Raw genomic sequence first — 22039 nt, 5'->3', positions numbered from 1 at the left:
GGTGCTAGAGTCCAGAAAGGCCATGAAAACTATGTGAAAATTTTACTGAATGTGGGAGGCATGCTAGTCATGCCTATAGAAGATCAGCTAACACAGATTATGTGACTGGGACAAAACATTTGGGAAAGTAAAAATATCCTTTTTGTTTCATTTGCTCCACTTGTGCAGCCAAGTAAGAATGGTTATGGCAAGCCTGCTTCTGTGGGACTCCCCCCTGTGCTGTCAGGAACCTGCAGGACTTGTGCCACAGTGCCAGACCATGGCTATGCCTGAGATTGAGCTAATAACTGCCCCACACTCTAGTATTTGCTGCACAAAGTAGTTATTGTAGACTGTCATCATTTCTTCTTTGTAGTGTTTACTGGATCATTAACTGAGTAAAGCACATGTACTCCACATAGAAAATACACAGTTCATTCCACACATTTTTTTAAAGTTTTACAGTTTATTAATTCTTATGAAAATGTCACAAAATCACCATAGATAAAGTCATCACAAAATCTTTATTCCTTCAGCTTTTTGCCAGCACTAACATTGGCTTTGGTAGTTCCCCTGAACTTCTTCATTCTGTTGTTACACTCCTTTTGCTGTTGTGTTGAGATCTTTTTCTTATACAGGCCATGTATTGCAAGTCAACGTTTGGGTTCATTTTTTTAACATAATCAAAGGAATCACAAATCTTACCAAAGTCCATTGTCTTGCCACTGCCAAAATGGGTTCTAAATCCAAATACAAAATGACATCAGGAATCGTCTAGCACATTGTGGCTAGTTTTTCCCAAATCTCTGTGAAACAGTTGCCTTCCTAGAGTGGAACACATCAATGACCATTTGTTCCCTCTGAAGTGGTCGGTTAGTCATGAACTTCCTGGTACAAATAGTACTGTGTCATTCATTATATCAGCTGATTGTTACAAAAAGAAAAATGCTACTATATGCTATAAATCTCAAATAAAATATAATTCAATTCAACTCAGACAAACGGTATAAAGAGTGATATCTGGGACTGGCATTGTGGTGCAGAAGTTTAAAGCCCTGCTCTGAAGTGCTGGCATCCCATATGGGTGCCAGTTCTAGTTTTGGCTGCTCCTCTTCAGATCTAGCTCTCTGCTGTGGCCTGGGAAAGAAGTAGAAGGTGGCCCAAGTGCTTGGGCCCCTGTGCCCATGTGGGAGACCCAGAAGAAGCCCCTGGCTCCTGGCTTTGGATCAGCTCAGCTCCAGCAGTTGTGGCCATCTGGGGAGTGAACCAGCAGATGGAAGACCTCTCTTTCTTTCTCTATCTCTTTGTGTAACTCTTTCAAATAAATAAAATAAATCTTTTAAAAAAAGAGTGATACCTTATTCATAAAGTTACAGTCCACAAATAAGATAAAATAGCTGTGATTTTTTATATACTTTCACAGCAGTCTCGTATTCACAAGAACTAATCTGATGAAAACAAGTTGATATTACAAAAACAATACTATGACAGATAAATTTGGCATGTTCTTACTGTGAATGAACAGATCATAGTAAAAAGTTTTATAAAATAAGATTCTACTAGTTAACCTTCAAGTACTAAGAAAAAAATCTGTTGTTTCTCAAAACAAATTTTGTGCATGTTACAATCACTGATCAGCATGCAATATTGAAATTATGGCAAAAAATAGAATACATATATATGATTATACTTTGGACAATTCATGGAAGAATGGAACTAAAGATATGTTATTAAAATTATAAATGTATTTCAAAACACAAGTATTTCATACAAAATTTAAAAATTTGTTGTATACATGGATTTCAAAATTCCATTTCCAGGGCCAGCACTGTGGCATAGTAAATGATGCCTACATCCTCCAAAAAAAGAAAAGCCTAGGACTGCATGGCTTTACTGCTGAATTCTACCAGACATTTAAAGAACTAGTTCCAATTCTTCTCAAGCTATTCAAAATAATTGAAAAGGAGGGAATTCTCCCAAGTTCTTTCTATGAAGCCAGCATTACCTTAATCCCTAAACCTGAAAAAGACGCAACTGAGAAAGAGAACTACAGACCAATTTCCCATGAACACGAAAGCAAAAATCCTGTACAAAACTCTAGCCAAACAAGTCCAGCAACACATCAGAAAAATCATTTACCCCAACCAAGTGGGATTTATCTCTGGTATGCATGGATCGTTCAATATTCAAAAATCAGTAGGAGCCAAGATGGTGGAATAAGAAGGGAACTTACTGATAGTCGAGGAGAAGACAGATTAATAAAAGTGAAGATAGTGTAGTCTCAGGGAAGAATTAGGGAAAAACAGCAGAGGAAACTCTTCCGTAATTAGAGGGACATGGTAGACCTACGTGGAGGGCACAGGTACCCACAGCTTGGGACTCTAGCTGTTGAGAGGTTCTGCACCAGCACTGGAAAGCATAGTGAGATAAAACCACAGTAGCATGAGACACTGGCAGAAAAGTGGCAGGAAGAGCCTAAAGGGAACAAGGCTTGAAGCCCTGTGGGGGAAAAACACCAGCCTAACTAGAGGAGAGAAAAAATAAAAGGGACAGTATGGACATGATTCTATCTCTCCAATCACCTTACAAGAGCCTAGGAGCCAATAGAGCAGGCACCATTTTGGACATACGTAACAGTTGCACCAGCTTGGGGCTGTACCCAGCAATCAGCCAAACAGAAAAACCTTACTCTTGTGGGGAGTAATAACAGGAGACTAAGACCTAGTGAATGTGTGGAGCTTATGAACTGGCACAGTGAAAAAAAAAAAAACTGAGGGTGTGTGGTATAACTCACAGTGTGGCTGAGACTTGAGCAGTCTTAGTGGGAGATGCCACAAGCACAGGCCACACTGGCTACCCGGTGAAAGACATTGCAGGGGAATCTAAGCTTACAGTGAGGAATGCACAGATCATTTGTGTGGTCCTTGGGACAGAGCAGATGAATATTATACCCACAGGGGCTCATGCTCAGGCACTGATTGCCACCAAGGAGAAGAGCTCAGCTGAGCAGAATTACTTCCCTTCTGAATAAAAAGAAAAAAAAGAGGGAGAGAAGATTTACCACACCAAACCTGGGTGTGTAACCTTTGGCACACCCTTAACCCTGAAGAACTGAACAGAGCTCTCTGGCCACACCCACCACAAGCCTCTAGAGATTTACCAAAAGCAGACAGTCCACTTAATTTAGAGACATAGTGTAATGAAAAAAGCCACCACAGCAAGAAAAAAAGAAGAAACCAAAGAATATATCCACAATGCCAAAGAACAAACACAAAAACTGAGGAAATAAGAACAAGGAAGACACCATGATGCTCCCAAATGAACATGACACGCCAATACAAGAATATGAAGATGAGATAGAAGAAATGGAAGATATGGAATTCAAAAAATTTATGATCAGAACACTTAGAAGTTATCAAAAACAAATGCATGAACTACAGAAATTCATACAGGACAGGACAGAAAATCTCTCTCATGAAAATGAAATCTTAAGGAGGAATCAAAATGAAATGAGGAATTTAATAGAACATGAAATTGAGATATTGAAGAGAAATCAAAATGAAATGAAGAATTTAATAGAACAAAGGAAAAACATATTTGAGAGCCTTAAAAACAGAATCAGTGAGGTAAAAAAGAGAATATCTGACCTAGAAGACAGAGCACAGGAAAGTATACAGTCAAACCAAAGAAAAGAAGAGGAAATTATAAATCTAAAAAATATTGTTGGGAATCTACAGGATACTATTTAAAAAACTAACATTCAGGTTCTAGGAGTTCCTGAAGACATGGAGAGAGAGAAAGGATTAGAAGGCCTTTTTAGTGAGATACTAGCAGAAAACTTTCCAGGTTTGGAGAAGGACAGAGACATCCAAGTACAAAAAGCACATAGAATCCCCAATAAACAAGACCCAAAGAGATCCTCATCATGACACGTTGTAATTAAATTCACCACAGTGAAACATAAAGAAAAGATTCTAAAATATGCAAGAGAGAAACAGATTACTCCCAGAGGATCTCCAATTAGACTCACAGCTGACTTCTCATCAGATACCCTATAGGCTAGGAGGGAATGGCTAGATATAGCCCAAGTACTAAGAGAAAAAAAAAACTGCCATCCCAGAATGTTATATCCTTCAAAGCTCTCATTTGTGAATGAAGGTGAAATAAAGACCTTTCATAGCAAACAGAAAGAGTTTGTCACCACTCATCCAGCCCTGCAAAAGATGCTTAAAGATGTGTTACATGCAGAAACACAGAAACATGGCCATCAATATGAAAGAAGGTAAAGGAAGAAAATCTCCCAGTAAAAGATCACAGGAAGTTCAAAGCACATATTAGAAATATCTTTGAAAAACTGCAGGGCAAAGTCACTACTAATCAACAGTCACTTGAATGTTAATGGCCTCAATTCCAAGTTAAAAGACACAGACTGGCTGAATGGATTGAAAAACAAAACCCATATATTTTCTGCTTACAAGAAACACATCTTTCCAGCAAAGATGCATGCAGATTGAATGTGAAAAGTTGGAAAAAGATATTCCATGCCAACAGAAACCAAAAAAGAGCTGGCATAGCCATCATAATATCAGACAAAATAAACTTTAATACAAAAACTGTTAAGAGAGACAAAGAGGGGCACTATATAATGATTAAGGGTTCAATTCAACAGGAAGATGTAACTATTATAAATGTACATGCACCTGATTACAGGGCACTGGGTTATTTAAAAGATATGTTAAGGAACTTAAAGGGAGACTTAGACTCCAATACAATAGTATTGGGGGACTTCAATACTCCACTTTCAGCAATAGACAGATCAACCTGACAGAAGATCAACAAGGAAACAGCAGATTTAATCTGCACTACAGACCAAATGGATGTAACAGATATCTTCAGAACTTTTCATCCTACACTTGAGGAATACACATTTTTCTCAGCAGTACATGGAACCTACTCTAGGACTGGCCACATACCAGGCCATAAAGCAAGTCTCAGCAAATTCAAAAGAACTGAGATCATAACATGCATCTTCTCAGACCACAGTGGAATGAAGCTGGAAATTAGCAACTCAGGAATCCCTAGAGCGTATGCAAACACATGGAGACTGAACAACATGCTCATGAATGAACAATGAGTCATAGAAGAAATCAAAAGAGAAATCAAAAACTTTCTGAAAGTAAATGAGGATAACAATACAACATATCAAAACTTATGGGATACGGCAAAAGCAATGTTAAGAGGGAATTTTATTGCAATAGGTGCCTACATCAAGAAATTGGAAAGGCACCACATGGATGAGCTATAAATGCATCTCAAATATCTAGAAAAACTGCAGCAAACCAGGCCCAAAACTAGTAGGAGAAGAGACATAATTAGAGGAGAAATCAACAGAATTGAATCCCCCCAAAAATTACAAAAGATCAGCAAAATGAAGAGCTGTTTTTTTTTTTGGAAAAAAAATTTGACACCCCATTGGCCCAACTAACTCAAAAAATAAAAGACCCAAATCAATAAAATAGAGATGAAAAAGGAAATGTAACAACAGACACCACAGAAATAAAAAGAGTCATCAGAAATTACTACAAGGACTTGTATGCCAGCAAACAGGGAAATCTATCACAAATGGACAGATTCCTGGAAACATACAACCTACCTAAATTGAACCATGAAGACATAGGATACCTAAACAGACCCATAACTGAGACAGAAATTTAATTAGTAAAGGCCCTCCAAAGAAAGAAAGCCCAGGACCAGATGGATTCACTGCTGAATTCTACCAGACATTTAAAGAAGAACTAGCTCCAATTCTTCTCAAACTATTCAGAACAATCCAAAAAGAGGGAATCCTCCCAAATTCTTTCTGTGAAGTCAGCATCACCTTAATTCCTAAACTTGAAAAAGATACAGTATTGAAAGAGAATTACAGACCAATTTCCCTGATAAACATAGACACAAAAATCCTCAATAAAATTCTGGCCAATAGAATGCAACAACAGGTCAGAAAGACCATCCATCCAGACCAAGTGGGATTTATCCCTGGTATGCAGGGATCATTCAATGTAGGCAATTTAATCAATATGATACACTACATTAACAAGCTGCAGAAGAAAACCATATGATTATCTCAATAGATGCAGAGAAAGCATTCGATAAAATAATAATCCTTTCATGATGAAAACGCTAAGAAAATTGGGTCTAGAAGGATCATTCCTCAATACAATCAAAGAAATTTATGAAAAACCCACAGCCAGCATCCTATTGAATGGGGAAAAGTTGGAAGCATTTCCACTGAGATCTGGTACCAGACAGGGATGCTCACTCTCATCACTATTATTCAATATAGTACTAGATTTTGAGCCAGAAACATTAGGCAAGAAAAAGAAAATAAAGGGATACAAATTGGGAAGGAAGAAGTCAAACTATCCCTCTTTGCAGACGATATGATTCTTTATTTAGGGGATCCAAACAAATCTACTAAGAGACTACTGGAACTCAAAGAAGAGTTTGGCAAAGTAGCAGAATATAAAATAAATGCACAAAAATCAACAGCATTTGTATACACTGGAAATACCATGGCCAAGAATGAACTGCTAAGATCAATCCCATTCACAATAGCTACAAAAACAATCAAATAGCTTGGAATAAACTTAACCAAGGAAGGTAAAGATCTCTACGATGAGAATTACAAAACCTTAAAGAAAGAAATAGAAGAGGATACCAAGAAATGGAAAAATCTTCCATGCTCATGGATTGGAAGAATCAATATCATCAAAATGTCCATTCTCCCAAAAGCAATTTATAGATTCAATGCAATCCCAATCAAAATACCAAAGACATTCTTCTCAGATCTGGAAAAAAAGATGCTGAAATTCATATGGAGGCACAAGAGACCTAGAATAGCTAAAGCAATCTTGTACAACCAAAACAAAGCCGGAGGCATCACAATACCAGACTTCAGGACATACTACAGGGCAGTTGTAATCAAAACAGCATGGTACTGGTACAGAAACAGATGGATAGACCAATGGAACAGAATTGAAACACCAGAAATCAATCCAAACATCTACAGCCAACTTAGGATCTAAAACCAATTCCTGGAGCAAGGACACTCTATTAAATAAATGCTTCTGGGAAAACTGGATTTCCACATGCAGAAGCATGAAGCAAGACCCCTACCTTACACCTTACACAAAAATCCACTCAACATGGACTAAAGATCTAAATCTATGACCTGACACCATCAAATTATTAGAGAACATTGGAGAAACCCTTCAAGATATTGGCACAGGCAAAGAATTTCTGGAAAAGACCCGGGAGGCACAGGCAGTGGAAAGTCAAAATTAACAATTGTGATTACATCAAATTGAGAAGTTTCTGTACTGCAAAAGGAACAGTCAGGAAAGTGAAGAGGCAACCAACACAACAGGAAAAATATTTGCAAACTATGCAACATATAAAGGATAAATAACCAGAATCTACACAGAGATCAAGAAACTCCACAATAACAAAACAAACAACCCACTTAAAAGATGGGCCAAGGACTTCAATAGACATTTTTCAGGTGAAGAAATCCAAATAGGCAACAGACATATGAAAAAATGTTCAGGATCATCAGGGAAATGCAAATCAAAACCACAATGAGGTTTCACCTCACCCCAGTTAGATTGGCTCACATTCAGAAATCTACCAACAACAGATGCTGGAGAGGAGGTGGGGAAAAAGAGGTACTAACCCACTGTTGGTGGGAATGCAAACTGGTCAAGCCACTATGGAAGTCAGTCTGGAGATTCCTCAGAAACCTGAATATAACCCTACCATACAACACAGCCATTCTACTTCTTGGAATTTACCCAAAGGAAATTAAATTGGCAAATAAAATAGCTGTCTGCACCTTAATGTTTATTGCAGCTCACTTCACAATAGCTAAGACCTGGAATCAACGCAAATGTCCATCCATAGTAGACTAGATAAAGAAATTATGGGACATGTACTCTATAGAATACTATACAGCAGTAAAAAAAAACACTGAAATCCGGTCATTTGCAATAAAATGAAGGAATCTGGAAAACATCATGCTGAGTGAAATAAGCCAGTCCCCAGGGGACAAATATCATATGTTCTCCTGATTGGTGAGAACTAACCAAGCACCAAAAAGGAAACCTGTTAAAGTGAAATGGACACTATGAGAAACAATGACTTGATCAGCCCTTGTCCTGATTGTTGAAGAACATTTACTACTTTATTCCTTTTAGTATTTTTTTGTTCTACATAATTCCATTGGTTGAACTCTGTAATTAACACACAATTATTCTTAGGTATTTAACTGAAAAGTGATCCCTGTTAAATATATCAGTGGGAATAAGAAAGGGAAGAGATGTACAGTTCAGCACATGCTCAATCAGACTTACCTCCAATGGTAGAGCTAGAAACATGCCAGGGGATTCCAATTCAATCCCATCACGGTGACATGTACCAATGCCATCTCACTAGTCAAAGTGATCAGCTTCAGTTCATAATTGATCACAATGATAGGATTAAGTGTCAAAGGGATCACATAAACAAGACTAGTGTCTGCTAATACTAACTGATAAAATTAAAAAGGAGAGAACAATCCAACATGGGAAGCGGGATATACAGCAGACTCATAGAATGGCAGATGTCCTAAACAGCACTCTGCCTTCAGAATTAGTCCTTAAGGCATTTGGATCTGGCTAAAAAGCCCATGAGAGTATTTCAGGCATGGAAAGCCAAGACACTCTGACAAAAAATAACCTAAATGAAAGATCTCTGTGAGTTAGATCACAGCAGAAAGAATGGGCCATCAAAGAAGGAGGTACCTTTCTCTGAAGGGAGGAGAGAACTTCCACTTTGTCTATGACCTTGTCTAAAAAAGATCAGAGTTGGCGAACTCAAGAGGCATCCATAGCCTTGGCAGCTCATGACAAGAGCCTTGGGTGATTACTGATGTCGTAAATAAGAGTGTCAATTGTTAAATTTCAACAGGAGTCACTGTGCACTTACTCCCCATGTAGGATCTCTGTCCTTAATGTGTTGTACTATGTGAATTAATGGTATAAATAGTACTCAAACATTACTTTATACTTTGTGTTTCTGTGTGGGTGCAAATTATTGAAATCTTTACTTAGTATATACTAAACTGATCTTCTGTATATAAGCATAATTGAAAATGAATCTTGATGTGAATGGGATGGGAGAGGGAATGAGAGATGGGATGGTTGTGGATGGGAGGGTAGTTATGTGGGGGAAAGCCACTATAATCCAAAAGCTGTATTTGGAAATTTATATTTATTAAATAAAAGTTAAAAACAATATCAGAGAACCCAAGATGTGCTACACTTGAAGTTCTCATTTCCTAGCTCAGTTACTAAAACAGCAAAGAAGAAACCCTGGAATAGAATTAGACTCATATTCACCCTACTTCTTGGAACAATTTAAATACCTTAAGAAAAGCTAGAGGTCAGAATCAAATAACCCTGCTCTCTAAACTTTTAAGCTACAGGAGCTGACTGACAAACTGAGGAAGTCTCCAACTAAATGCAAACTGTAAAAAAAAAAAAAAAGAAAAGTTGCAACATGGAAAATTACAAAGACGGGTTGAAAAACTCTAAAAGCAGAGTTCAAAAGTAAAAGATCAAAACTTCTTGTCAACTTTTTTCCTAACAGAAAACCTGGTTGTTTTATCATTAACATGTAGGACAAAATTCTAACTTCATGTCAATGTGCCTTTTGTATTAATGCTCTCAATTTCCAGAAACTCATGTGGCCAATTCCATGATAACCTCAGCCAATCTACCACAAATCTACAACACTTTATATTTTCCTCAGCTGATTGTCCTATTTTTTTTTCTCCATGCCAAACACCATTATACTTTAGGACAAATATTACTTTTTCCTTTATCAAAACATATCTCTTATATTCCATACCTTTGCTCTTAATTTTGGTTACCATATACTTGTTAGAATTATTCCTTATTCTAAGTAATTTAATTTCTAGCAAAAGCTTAGTAAACAATTTTGAACTCACATACTTCAATAATTGATGAAAGTGGCCGGCGCCGCGGCTCACTAGGCTAATCCTCCGCCTAGCGGCGCCGGCACACCGGGTTCTAGTCCCGGTCGGGGCGCCGGATTCTGTCCCGGTTGCCCCTCTTCCAGGCCAGCCCTCTGCTGTGGCCAGGGAGTGCAGTGGAGGATGGCCCAGGTGCTTGGGCCCTGCACCCCATGGGAGACCAGGAAAAGCACCTGGCTCCTGGCTCCTGCCATCGGATCAGCGCGGTGCGCCGGCCGCAGTGCGCCGACCACGGCGGCCATTGGAGGGTGAACCAACGGCAAAGGAAGACCTTTCTCTCTGTCTCTCTCTCTCACTGTCCACTCTGCCTGTCAAAAAAAAAAAATAATTGATGAAAGCACAGTTATTTATAGGCCCAGTGCCTTTTATAGAATTTAAGATGTCAAGAGTTCATGAATTTACATTTAGGAACATTTACCTCTTTCAGAGGTTAATCTGGTAATGCACAGCTATAGTAAAAATGGTGGTCCTTACTAGCACTTCTTGCAGGCTTGTGCCAGGTGCTTGGTTGAGGGATCTACACTCCTTAACCTTTTTGATCCTCATCACAGCTTTCTGGGGCTTTAACTTTGGTTATCTCTACTTCTCAGTTAAGACATGACAGACATGCCCTGAGTAACTTTCCCTTAGTCACATAGGAGATGCATGATGGAGTCAGAAATGAAACCCAGGCAGTCTGCTACATATACGTACATATATACACATACACAGGCATGTACATATTCCTCAGTTTGCTATATGTACACATACATAGATAGACACATACATATGTGTTCCTCACATCAAATAGTAAAGAGCAATTTTTCCAGTAGCCAATGTGACAACTTAAACTCATAGTGTTTAAAAGCCATAAAACTTACAAATTGAAGATTTCAATGAGATTGGCTTATACCTGCATTGTGTTATCTCTGGTCAGTATTTTCAGTACCCAGAATAATGCTGACAGAAGTACCATGGCCTTCCTGTTGGGCATTTTGCACTGTCAAATGAATCTTAGCAACAAGTGAGCATAAATTCTAACATGATAAAAAGCTTCAGAATATTAGATAACATTAAATTACCATGTGTAAAATGTTTATGGAAAATATGTATCATGACAAAGCCATGCATGGATTATCAAAAAATTTTTATACCAAAACAAATGTACAATTTTTCTTCCCACATACTTTTTCAAGTACAATCATGTTGTTCCTGTCATTATTTAAAGTAATTAGAAAAAAAAAAAGCTATCAAATAACAGATAACTCTTCCAAAGCCAAGAAACACTCCTTTAATGAGCCAGAGTGTTCTGCCCAAATTCAGTCCTACAAAGTGACCACAAGCCAAAAAAGGTTTCATTCTCAGCCTAAGTCAAATTCTCCATTTTCTCAAATGGCTTATCAACCCAGTTTTCTTTCAGGTAAGCTCCCTCTCGAATCCCAATATCCTGGAGACCTTTCTTGAAGTTTCCTAATTAACACTGCACTCATGCTCCAGTCCTTTCAGAAAGATCCTCCTCCCAAATTCTCCTTTCCCCCACTTTTCCCAAGGATTTTCCACAGGCCCCATCTCACATATCCCATGCATCCCTGCTATGGCTCTTGCAAAAGTCATCTGCTTTCAGCAATAATATTCTTCCCTTTTCCTATCTATCCTCGGATGGAGACATACACAAACATATTCTCCCGTCTCCCAGCTCTTCCAAGGCACCAAACGCTCCCCCAGAGTTTCCCTCCAGTGCTGTCCACCTTGGTCCTGCACTCTAAACACCGACCTTTTTCTCAGTCTTTCAAATCCAGAAGTGCTGGGGTTTTACTCTTTGCCAACAGCACATGGCTTTCCTTCCAGGTCTACCTTCCATGCCGCCACAACCAAGTCTTATCGGCCCCTGATTTCCTGCAGAACCCCAGAGAAACCCAGTCCCCAATATCCCTTTTGCCCCTCCTGTCTCTGTGGCCCCTAATTCTCCTGTAGGCGCCCTCAGACCCCAGATTTCTCCCCATACATGCGGACCCTCTCTGCTGTGGGACAGAGGCCCACCTCACTGCCTGCAGGGCTTGGGGGTCCCTTCCCTTAACCTTGATGCCCCCAGGCTGCTGACAGCGTCAGTCCGACCGGACTGACTCACCTGCTGCTCCTGTCCAGGAGGAAGGCACAGCCGGCCAGGTTAAGCCAACACCGAGCAGCATCGGAAACTTGGAGACGAGCACGTCGTTGTTGAACTTCGGTATCATTTCCAGGTCCAGCTCCAGCCCCATGTCCTCCAGGGCCCGGCCGACTCCAGCCACTTCTTCTCACGTCTGAGCCTCTGCCGCTGGGACTCCAAGAGGCCTGCTGCCAGCAGACGCTGCGACTACACTCCACTGAGGTAGGCCCTAGATCTGTCACTGCCTCAAAGATAAACGCAGTCACAAGTCAGCTCCACAGGACAGCGCCGTGGCCACCACCTCTGCTGCAGTCCCAGGCTCCCCCATGGCAGCCCCAGGCTTCCTCACCACACAGACGCCTGAGGTCTAACTTCACCCCCACCGCCACTGGGCCCACGCTCAGTGCCCATTGTTTGACCACCGCGGCCGCCATCTTCCCACGCTCAACACTGCCTCCTCCCCACACTTCCTTGCTTCCAATGCTGCGGCCTGCCAGGACTCATGGCTGCCACCGTCACAGCCTCCCTGCTGTTCATGGCCGCCCTACTCTTCCTGGCCGTGGCCGCCGCCCCACTCTTCAGGGAAGCCCCACTCTGCATGGACTCTGCCTTCGCAGACGTCCAGAATTAGTAGTTGCTACTTCTGCCGCTTGGTGAGGCAGCACGTACTGCGCAAGCGCCGCACGCCCGGCCCCGCCCCTTCCTCCTGGTCTCACTCGCCCCCCTCCTACCTTCACTTTCACCTGTCCCGTGGACGCCATGGAGTTGACTGTCTGAGAGCTTTTCCCTTCCCACTGACCCGGGGGCATAGGGCCCTCTTCTGACATCTCTAAGTAGTAAACTTCTACTTCATAGATGTGGTTCAGTTGCCTTGACTCACACTGAATCTAACTTTACTGATGGTCAGAACTCTCCTAGAGCAGCCACCTGGTAGGAATAAGCTAGAAACAGATCAGACAAGTCTCCAAGGCATCTGGAAATCTTAATACGTGCCCTGTAAAAGGAACACCTGGTCGTTGGCTGCACACTCCCCTAGGCCCTCCGTTCCCTCTGTGACGTGTCCTGCCTGGTGGCCAGGGTTCTGTGTGAACTGCATGCTCCTAGACACGGCGTGCACTGCAGTGTCACTAGATGGTGGACAGTATCATTCCCATCCTCTGATGGGACCACTGTTGTATATGCAGTCTGTTGGCGACTGAAACGTTGGCACGTGGTGACTGTTTTCTTAGAAGTTCTGTAATGGAAGTTAAAAGCTCCCAGGTGTGTGAGTATCCAGGCCATACCAATTGGGGTTGAGTGGCGGAAACCAGGCCCTCGGGGCACATGACTTTCTGTAATTCTTCTCTGATCATTTTCAATGTATGTATATACTGTATTTATTCATTCCCAAATGAAAATTGTGTTTAGAGACATCACAGAGAACAGGACAAAACTATCTGAATTGTTTGTTATAGCCTCCTTTAAGTCAGAAGTTTGTGTTGCTTATGTTTAACTTCCCAATTCTCAAATAAGAGTTTTTGAAGCTGCTGATCCTTTCTTCCATAGTACAATGGTAATTGATAAAACAAACAATCATAGTTTCAATTATATACATGCATATTTAGAGATTTTTTGAATATGTATTTTTGGCACAATCCACTCTAATTGATCCTTCGAGCTGTTAAAATTTCTTGTTTCACAGTATAGTCGAGAGTGCTTTCCAACACAGATTTTCAACTCTTTCATGTTCATAGAGACAAAATATATTATAAAATCTCCTTTTGTTGCAGCTATACTTCACAATAAAAACAATCTACACACCACTTGAATATCCCTATTTTGAATTTTTTATGTGTTTGTACATAAAGATTGAAATGACAACAAAGAAAACTAGCTTAAAGTAAATGTCAAAGGGGCCAGCACTGTGGTGCAGTGGGTTAATGCCCTGGCCTGATGTGCAAGCATTCCATATGGGTGCTGGTTCTAGTCCCGGCTGTTCCACTTCCAATCCAGCTCTCTGCTATGGCCTGGGAAAGCAGTAGATCATGGCCCAAGTCCTTGGGCCCCTGCACCTGTGTGGGAGACTGGCGGAAGCTCCTGGCTCCTGGCTTCAGATCGGAGCAGCTCCGGCCATAGCATCCATTTGGACAGTGAACCAGCAGATGGAAGACCTTTCTCTCTGTTTCTCCTTCTCACTGTCTGTAACTCTAACTCTCAAATAAATAAATAAAATCTTTAAAAAAAAAAAAGTAAATGTCAAAGCACATTGTCATGCTCTAGTACTTAACAATCTGATTAAAGAAAAGTTAATAAAAGTCATAGCTTTTTAAAATTACAATTGTTTGAAATATTAATTTTTAATAACTTGCATATGCACGAAACTTTTGAGGACCTTCCTCTTACATACAGTGGTAGAGCAAAGCCTGAACATCTGCATATTGTAATAAAAGGATAGAAGTAGCACTATGCATGAAGCACCTCACTAAAGAGCCTGAAGGCATAAGATTCTAATGTTAACAATTTGGAAAAGAGTGTCACTGGGCCAGCATTGTGGTATAGCAGGTTAAGCCATTGCTTGCAAAGCCAGAGACCCATATGGGTGCTAGCTCCTTTGTGGCCACTCCACTTCTGATCCAGCCCCCATGTGTGAGGCCTGGATGAAACTCCTGGCTCCTGGCTGCAGTCTGGCCCAGCCCTGGCCATTGTGGCCATTTGTGGAGTGAACTAGCTGAGGGAGATTTCTATCTCTCTATTTCTCCCTATCGCTCTATAAGTTTGCCTTTCAAATACATAGATAGATATTTTAAGGAGGGAAAGAGTGGCATTTTCAAGCTCAAAGAGAAAAGGAGTTTGCCTACATTTTATATGGTAGTTGATATGGCTACATTATTGGCTGCACTTATTAATTCTAAATCACTATACATACATTCTGAAGCAGAATTATGTGAAGGGAATTAAGATTCTCACTGTTAAGGAGGGAGTAGAGATGATGAGTAAGGAAGAATGAAGCATGTAATATTGAACTAAATATATAGTATAAATTCATGTTTTCTTAATATAGATATGTTACCAAAAGCAAGGTAAAGTTTCTCTCTGCTTGCAAACCAATATTTAAGAGTCAAGAACTGATGCATGAAAGCAGGTTAATTCAAGAAGCCAGAAATGTTGGGAGAAGGAGGATGTGATTTTCACCAAGACAATTGCAGCATCTCAGGGTAGCAGGATTGTTTCAGATGAGACCAGAATGGGGAATCAGGAATAAGGGGCATCAATGATAGGCCCTGCTGCATGTTGGGCTCTAGCAGAAAATAAGGGGGCTGGTCAGAGTCAAAGAGGTTAAGTTTGAGCCTGTAGTCACAAACCCCAGCCTCTGGTCCTGCTGACTGGGGTAGGCTATATTACTTGGCAAATTCAGCTGACTTTCTCAAGATCATATTCTAAAATCCTTAAGCAGGCATAACTTGTTTCTTAAGCATAAGTTTAGTCACAAAGACAACAGTTTTTACAAAGCAAAATGGAGTCATTTGGGCTATTATCACAGTTAAAATGCTACATGTAAAATCTTTACTGCTATGTGTATTATAATGAAGAGTAAGATTCTGGTGTTTTTTTTTTTTTTTTAATTTTAACTGGGGCATCTTTGAAGCCTCACCCAAGTGACTTCTACTACTTTTCTACATCTAGAGAGGCTGTTAAGAAAACCCAAGTGTTCCTTCTTCGCACCAGTAGGAGTTCAAGTCAAACACAGGGTCCTTCATCCCAGCCCAAATTGTAACCCTTACAAAACCAGAAACAAATCTCCTTTCCCTGCTATTTCAAGTTATGTGTTTGAACCTCCTGGGAAGCCACTCTTCTCTCTCCAGAAATTCATTTTGTGTGAAATAACACATAACAAATTCTCATAGTCTCTTTATGTGTGTGTGTGCACACATGGAATCATTGTTCTCCATATCCAAACAAATTTTGAGAGTCATGTTTGTTTCTACACAATGGCAATAACATGTATCCACATAGGTTACTTAATATGGTTACTCCTGCTATTAGCTGAGTGGGCCTAAAAGTAACTTGTTCTCTGTAACAACATGCATACCTCATAATCTGATCCTCAATTTTCATGCCATTCTCCAATTAAAGGCACCCAAACTCTTCAGATGAATGACTGAGTTAAGATGAGGCAAGTAATATACAAAATAAGCCAGGAACATCTTGCAGCACTAGAAATAAAGAAGTGCTAAAAAGAAATGGTTGTGAGTATGGCCAAGGATACAGAAACCAATTGAAAAACCTCCTGATAGCCAAAGTTGGAATATGTCCATAAGAAAGTAAATGAAATATCATTGGAATATACCCAAGAAATAAAATAGCTATCTATAAATCTATACTTATAGAAACAACTGGATGCATAAATAATTATGACAGAGTATAAAAACTCTATGCAGAAGAGTTTAGATAATTTACATGTCAACTCTGCTGTCATGGAGAAATTACAGCATTCCAAACTGCTAGTGTAAGCTGTTCAAAATAGCCTTCATCTAAAAGTAACAGATGTAGCCAGTGTTGTTGTGCAGCAAGTTAAGCTGCTGTGAGCAATGCTACCATCCCATATTAGAGTACTGATTTGATTCCCAGCTACTCCACTTCCAATCCAGCTTCCTGAAAATATGCTTCCCTGGGTTGGGAATGGGAAGGGCAACAGAAGATGGGTCAAGCATTTGGACTCCTGCCATCAATGTAAGAGACCCGGGTAGAGTTCTAGGCTATTGGCTTCAGCCTACAGTAACCTTGGCTGCTGCAGGCATTTAGGGAGTGAATTATTTCTGCCTATTGCCAGGTTGGTCCAGCTACCCCTGTGTGTTTGGAGATAAAAATCTGCTCAGAGACAGATTCAGGTGGAAACAACATGAGGGCCAGGGGACTGCAGATTCACAGGTCTGAGCCCTGCATTTCAATGTTCATATACTTTTATTTGCTTTACGTGGATCAGGGTTGAGGGTCAGGTAGCCTAAACAATCTCTTGTGTAGGCATATCTGTTCCCTAGGGCTATGGCCTTTTGCATGCTCTAGGTCGGCCTCTGCAGCCACAAGTCTTGCCTGTTTCTCCCTGCCTCCAACCTTTCACATACATTTTAGAAAACCAAGAATTTTTCAGAAGTGGTTGTTAAGAGAATGACAAGTCAGCTACTAAAATGTTCAAAGCACGAGGGAGGGAGTAGTTGGTGATGGAATATGATGCCATCACCTTCAATGGCTTCCAATATCTTTATTGCTCATCAATGAAGTTTGATACTGTTTATCAATGAAATATTTTCATTTTTCCCAACTTGAACTCATTCATCAATTCAGACTCTTAAAGAAGAAGCTTGAATAATAGAAAAAGTAGAAACATGGTAATATGTGGCCTTACTATTTCCCTGAGAGCTATATCGCAGTGCTAAGATAATGTCCAGCACCTGGTATTATCACATAGATACTTAATTAATGTTTATTGAATGGCTTTATGATGACAAAAATGTCAAAATAACCTAAGTGGCCAATAAGTTTAACCTAGCTATGTTTAAGAAGTTATCACATATCTATTTAATGGAACATCACAGAGTCATAAAAAGTATGCTTCCAAAAACTATGAATATATGACATGAAGTGGTGTTTAGTCTGGTGATTAAGGTGCCTGCATCCCATATCAGAGTGTCTGGGTTCAAGTTGCACTCTAGCTCTTGAGTCCAGCTTCCTTAGCCACAGGTGATGGATTAAGTAATTGGATCCTTATACATGAGAGATCTGGAAAGAGTTCTTGGCTTTTGGCTTTCACCCAGCTTATCCTGCATTGTTGCAGGCATTTGGAAAGTGAACCAGTGGATGAGAGTGCTCTGTTTCTGTCATGTCTCTCAAATAAATAGTAAACATTTTTAAGAGCCAGGATAAAACATTGTAGACACATTATATCTGTGTGAAAAATCAGGATAAGAAAAGGGGTCAAAACTATAAAAACTGTGGCTTTGGGGGCTGGCACTCTGGTGTAGTGGGTAAAGCTGTCACCTGCAGTGCCAGCATCCCATATGGGCTTCAGTTCGAGTCCCAGCTGCTCCACTTCCAATCCAGCTCTCTGCTATGGCCTGGAAAAACAGTAGAAGATGACCCAAGTCCTTAGGCCCCTGCACCCAACATGTAAGACCCAGAAGAAGTTCCTGGTTTCAGCTCAGCCCAGCTCCGACCCTTGTGGCCAACTGGGGAGTGAACCAGTGGAAGGAAGACCTCTCTCTCTTTCTGCCTCTCTTTCTCTCTCCATGTAACTGAGTTTCGAATAAATAAATCTTTAAAAAAGAAAAATAACTGTGACCTTACCAAGCTCACAAAATCTCGGGCATTTTTTTTTCTTTTTACTTTAATCTAATACAGTGTGGTTCATTTTGGAAAAAAGGGAAATGCTGAAAAGATCAATAAGAAAAAAAAAAAACAGTACCTCCAGCATCCAGAAATGCTGCTACCAATACCCAAATAGGTTCTGCTTTGTGTCTGGCCTTTCCCCACTAAGTCTATTCATCGATGTAATCTATTTATGCACAACAGTGTTTAGCACTGTAACTTGTTTGCAGCTTTCACTGGAAAAAATAAAGATCAGAGCCACATCTTTACTCAAATTCAAAAACCTCTTGGGGAAGAAGCTATTGAAGAGGGGAAGCCTGCTGGAGAGTGGAGGTGTGGGGGGGTTAGGTCCACCTCCAGTGAAGACTTCAGAAATCTGCCCCCGTGAGGACTTCTGGAGAAGCTGTTCTGCACGGGCTTAACGAAGTGAAACCTCTGAGTTTTCCACTAAAATGATGTAATCGCCATCCGGAGGGCCAGATAGGCTGCAGCATTCCTGATCTCTGCAGTCCATCCTGCACAAAAGTGACTGCACTCTGAACGGGGGCTGTGGAGAGACCTAGAGAGGTGTCCTCCCCTTTGGAAGTCTCACACTCTGAGCTCTGGGCTGAGGCACTGGAGGGTGCAGCTGAAGCCCAGGATGGCTGTGCTAGGGTGCCGAAGAGGGAATTTCAAGGCCCATTGACGGAGTCTGGGGTTCCTTGTCCATGGAGCTTTCCCAGAGCTGACCACTGAAACCAACAGATGTCGGATGTTTAGAAAGACACAGGTGGATGCTAGGAAACTGTATATGGCAAGGAGGAAACAAAACAGCGACCACCATAAGAAAGGAGCAGACTGAGGGCTTTCCTAGTGGGCTAGTGAATGGAGCGTCCCGGTCCGGCGGCAAGGGTGCCTCTCGTGTGACTGGGATACGTAGGAGATGCGTGACGGGCAGCAGCGGGGCCCAGGTCAGAAAAGTGGGGATGGAGAATGGCGGGGCCATGCACCTCTGGCGGGCTTGACCCTTTGCTCCCATTACGGTGCCCACGATTTCCTTCTTTCCTTGAAGAACACCAGATTCGGTGGTGGCAGAGGGCAGGGGTCTGGGGTGCGCGGCATGCGACCAGAGGGGCAGGATGAAGTGAGCGTCCTGTATCGCGGGGGATTGGGCGCCGGACTGGGGACGGGTAGCAAACTTCAAGGTTGAGGACGGGAGCTGCCGCCTGGGGTCGCCCAGAGACCCGGATTCCCTAGCAAGCCGGCGCTTCAATCGCCTCCAGTGACAAGGCCTGTAGCCAACTAGGGACAACCCGCAGTGGAGCCCAACGGTTCTGGCCTCCCTCTGGGGCCCGAGCCCGCCCACTGCCAGCCGGAAATGAAAACCGCGTAGGCAGGGACGCGCGGAGCTGGGGTCGCCGGGGTCGCCAGGGTGTCCCAGGCCCTGCGCCGCCCAGGAAGCCGGGTGCTGCGGAGATATGAGTGGGACACAGCAGCCAGTCCTGAGTGGGCAGGGGGCCGTTGGAGGCGACGCCGCTGGGATACCGAGTCTGCCCTTCCTCCAGCTCCTTCCCGCTTCCCTTTCACGTGCGAGGACGCCTCTCGACGTTATCCTCATCGCCGCGGACCTCATCCTTCCCGACCCTGAGCCCAGCCGCGGCATTCTCGCGCTGGGCCATGCTCTGCTCAGCCCATCCTTTGTCTCCTTCCTGCAGACTCCCTTTCAGTTTCCTGTCTCCGGTCCCCATGCAAACTCAACTCTCTCCTGTCCCCGCCTCCCCACTGCCCTCGCTCCCTTCTTCCATCCCAGAGCTCCGATCCCTTGTTGGGTACAGTTACATGGTTCCCGTATCTGTTCCACTATCTCCGCCTCTGGCCATCTTCTAACCAGCGTCTGACACAGACGTCCACCTGTCCCTCGCACCAGGGCAGCCGGCGGCTGTGAGCGCACCTGTCGGCATTGTCCTCGCTCTCTTCAGCGGTCACAGCTTGCAGGTTGATGTCTGCCGGCCACAGACAACACTGTAGCCACTGTCATGGGCAGAGCTGGAGAGACCCAGGTCGTGCTTTGGAGTGGAAAGCATCTCTATGGCCCTGCCCCAGAACCGGATCCACTCACTGCCAGGAACCTGGAATCATCTCCAGAGTCCCACATCTCAGGGAGCCTTACTATGACCCAGATTCTCCTCTCCCATATCTATCTGTTGTAGTTGATGACTGCAGCTTGCACTGTGACCTGGGCCACGATGCAGCCCGCTTCACGTCTTCTTAAAGGTACCTGCCCCCAAACCATTGACTCCCTATTCCTCAGCCCTACACACCCATAAGATCAAGCCCCAGAACAAATGTTTAGGGAATGAGACTCGCTGTTCGCATTCTATTTCACCAATAGCAACAGGACAATGCCACAAATCGGCAAACCCCACCCCAGCCCCAGCATTCCACTTTGCCTGTCTTGTTATTTTTTTTTAAGATTTATTTATTTATTTAAAAAGCAGATTTCAGAGAGAGAAAGAGAAAGGTCTTCCACTTGCTGGTTCACTCTCTGAATGGCTGCAACAGTCCAAGTTGTGCTGATCTGAAGTCAGGATCCAGGAGCTTCTTCTGGGTCTCCTACATGGGTGCAGGGGCCCAAGGACTTGGGGCATCTTCCACTACTTTCTCAGGAGGTAGCAGAGACCTGGATCAGAAGTGGAGCAGCCAGGACTCAAACCGGCACCCATGTGGGGTGCCAGCACTGCAGGCGGCGGCTTCACCCACTGCACCACAGTGCTGGCCCTTTGCCTGCCTCTTGCTTCATCAACTTTACCCCTCCAAGTCTGATTCAGGGAGTTTGACATGTTGTTCCTCAAGGTGCTTGACAGGAGACCTGAAGCTTGACAATAATCTGGAGATTGGGAGACATGAGGAAAGCAGAAGGTAAAAGAAAGAGAATGGTTTAGCCTGGCAAGGGAGGCTGGGGTGGGGAGTGCTGCTGGGAGACGCTTGTGTTGAAAGAGGCTCTGTGAAGAGCCTTTCAGTAACTGACTCTCTGAGGTGCAGGTTGGGCAGATTCTGTAGCAGGGGGAATTTCTGCATGTAGAGAAGGGAGCAGACAGGGCAGTTTGCTCAGTCAGCTGTGGGTGTTTGAGACTATCAGAAGTACTTCAAAAGTTCATGGAAAATGGAGTTAAAAAACAAATTTACTTTCATACAAAAGGTTTTGAAAATCAAGCATAAATTTTTCATCATACATATTTTCCATGAACTATTTGAAGACCTCTGCATACATACTTGAAGGGCTTCAGTGATATAGGTCAGATGTTTTCTGAGAACTGGGATGGGAAAGTAATCCTGATGACCTTTCAAGGTCACTCTTTTTTCAATGCTTGTGAGTGTTTCAGACATCCCAGAAATGGTTCTGAAGGCATTGGCAGACATCATTTTTATTCCTCAACACAACCCTGTGAAGTGTATTCCTATTTTGCAGGTAAGAAAACAGAGGCTCAGAAAGGTTATAGTCCCCTCCACCACCCCAGAATACC

At 42.3% G+C, this 22039-nt stretch overlaps 1 pseudogene; it reads right to left on the bottom strand.

Moving 5' to 3' along the window:
* Positions 1–460: 460 nt before the first annotated feature.
* Positions 461–895, bottom strand: LOC149119451 (small ribosomal subunit protein eS24 pseudogene; annotated as a pseudogene).
* Between the last annotated feature and the right edge of the window lie 21144 nt (positions 896–22039).

This window comes from Oryctolagus cuniculus, chromosome Y (assembly GCF_051225735.1).
Source record: "Oryctolagus cuniculus isolate XC-2025 breed Fujian yellow rabbit chromosome Y, ASM5122573v1, whole genome shotgun sequence".
NCBI classification, from domain to species: Eukaryota; Metazoa; Chordata; class Mammalia; order Lagomorpha; family Leporidae; genus Oryctolagus; species Oryctolagus cuniculus.
Note: the sequence above shows the minus strand (reverse complement) of the source record. Positions and strands in the feature narration are given on the sequence as shown.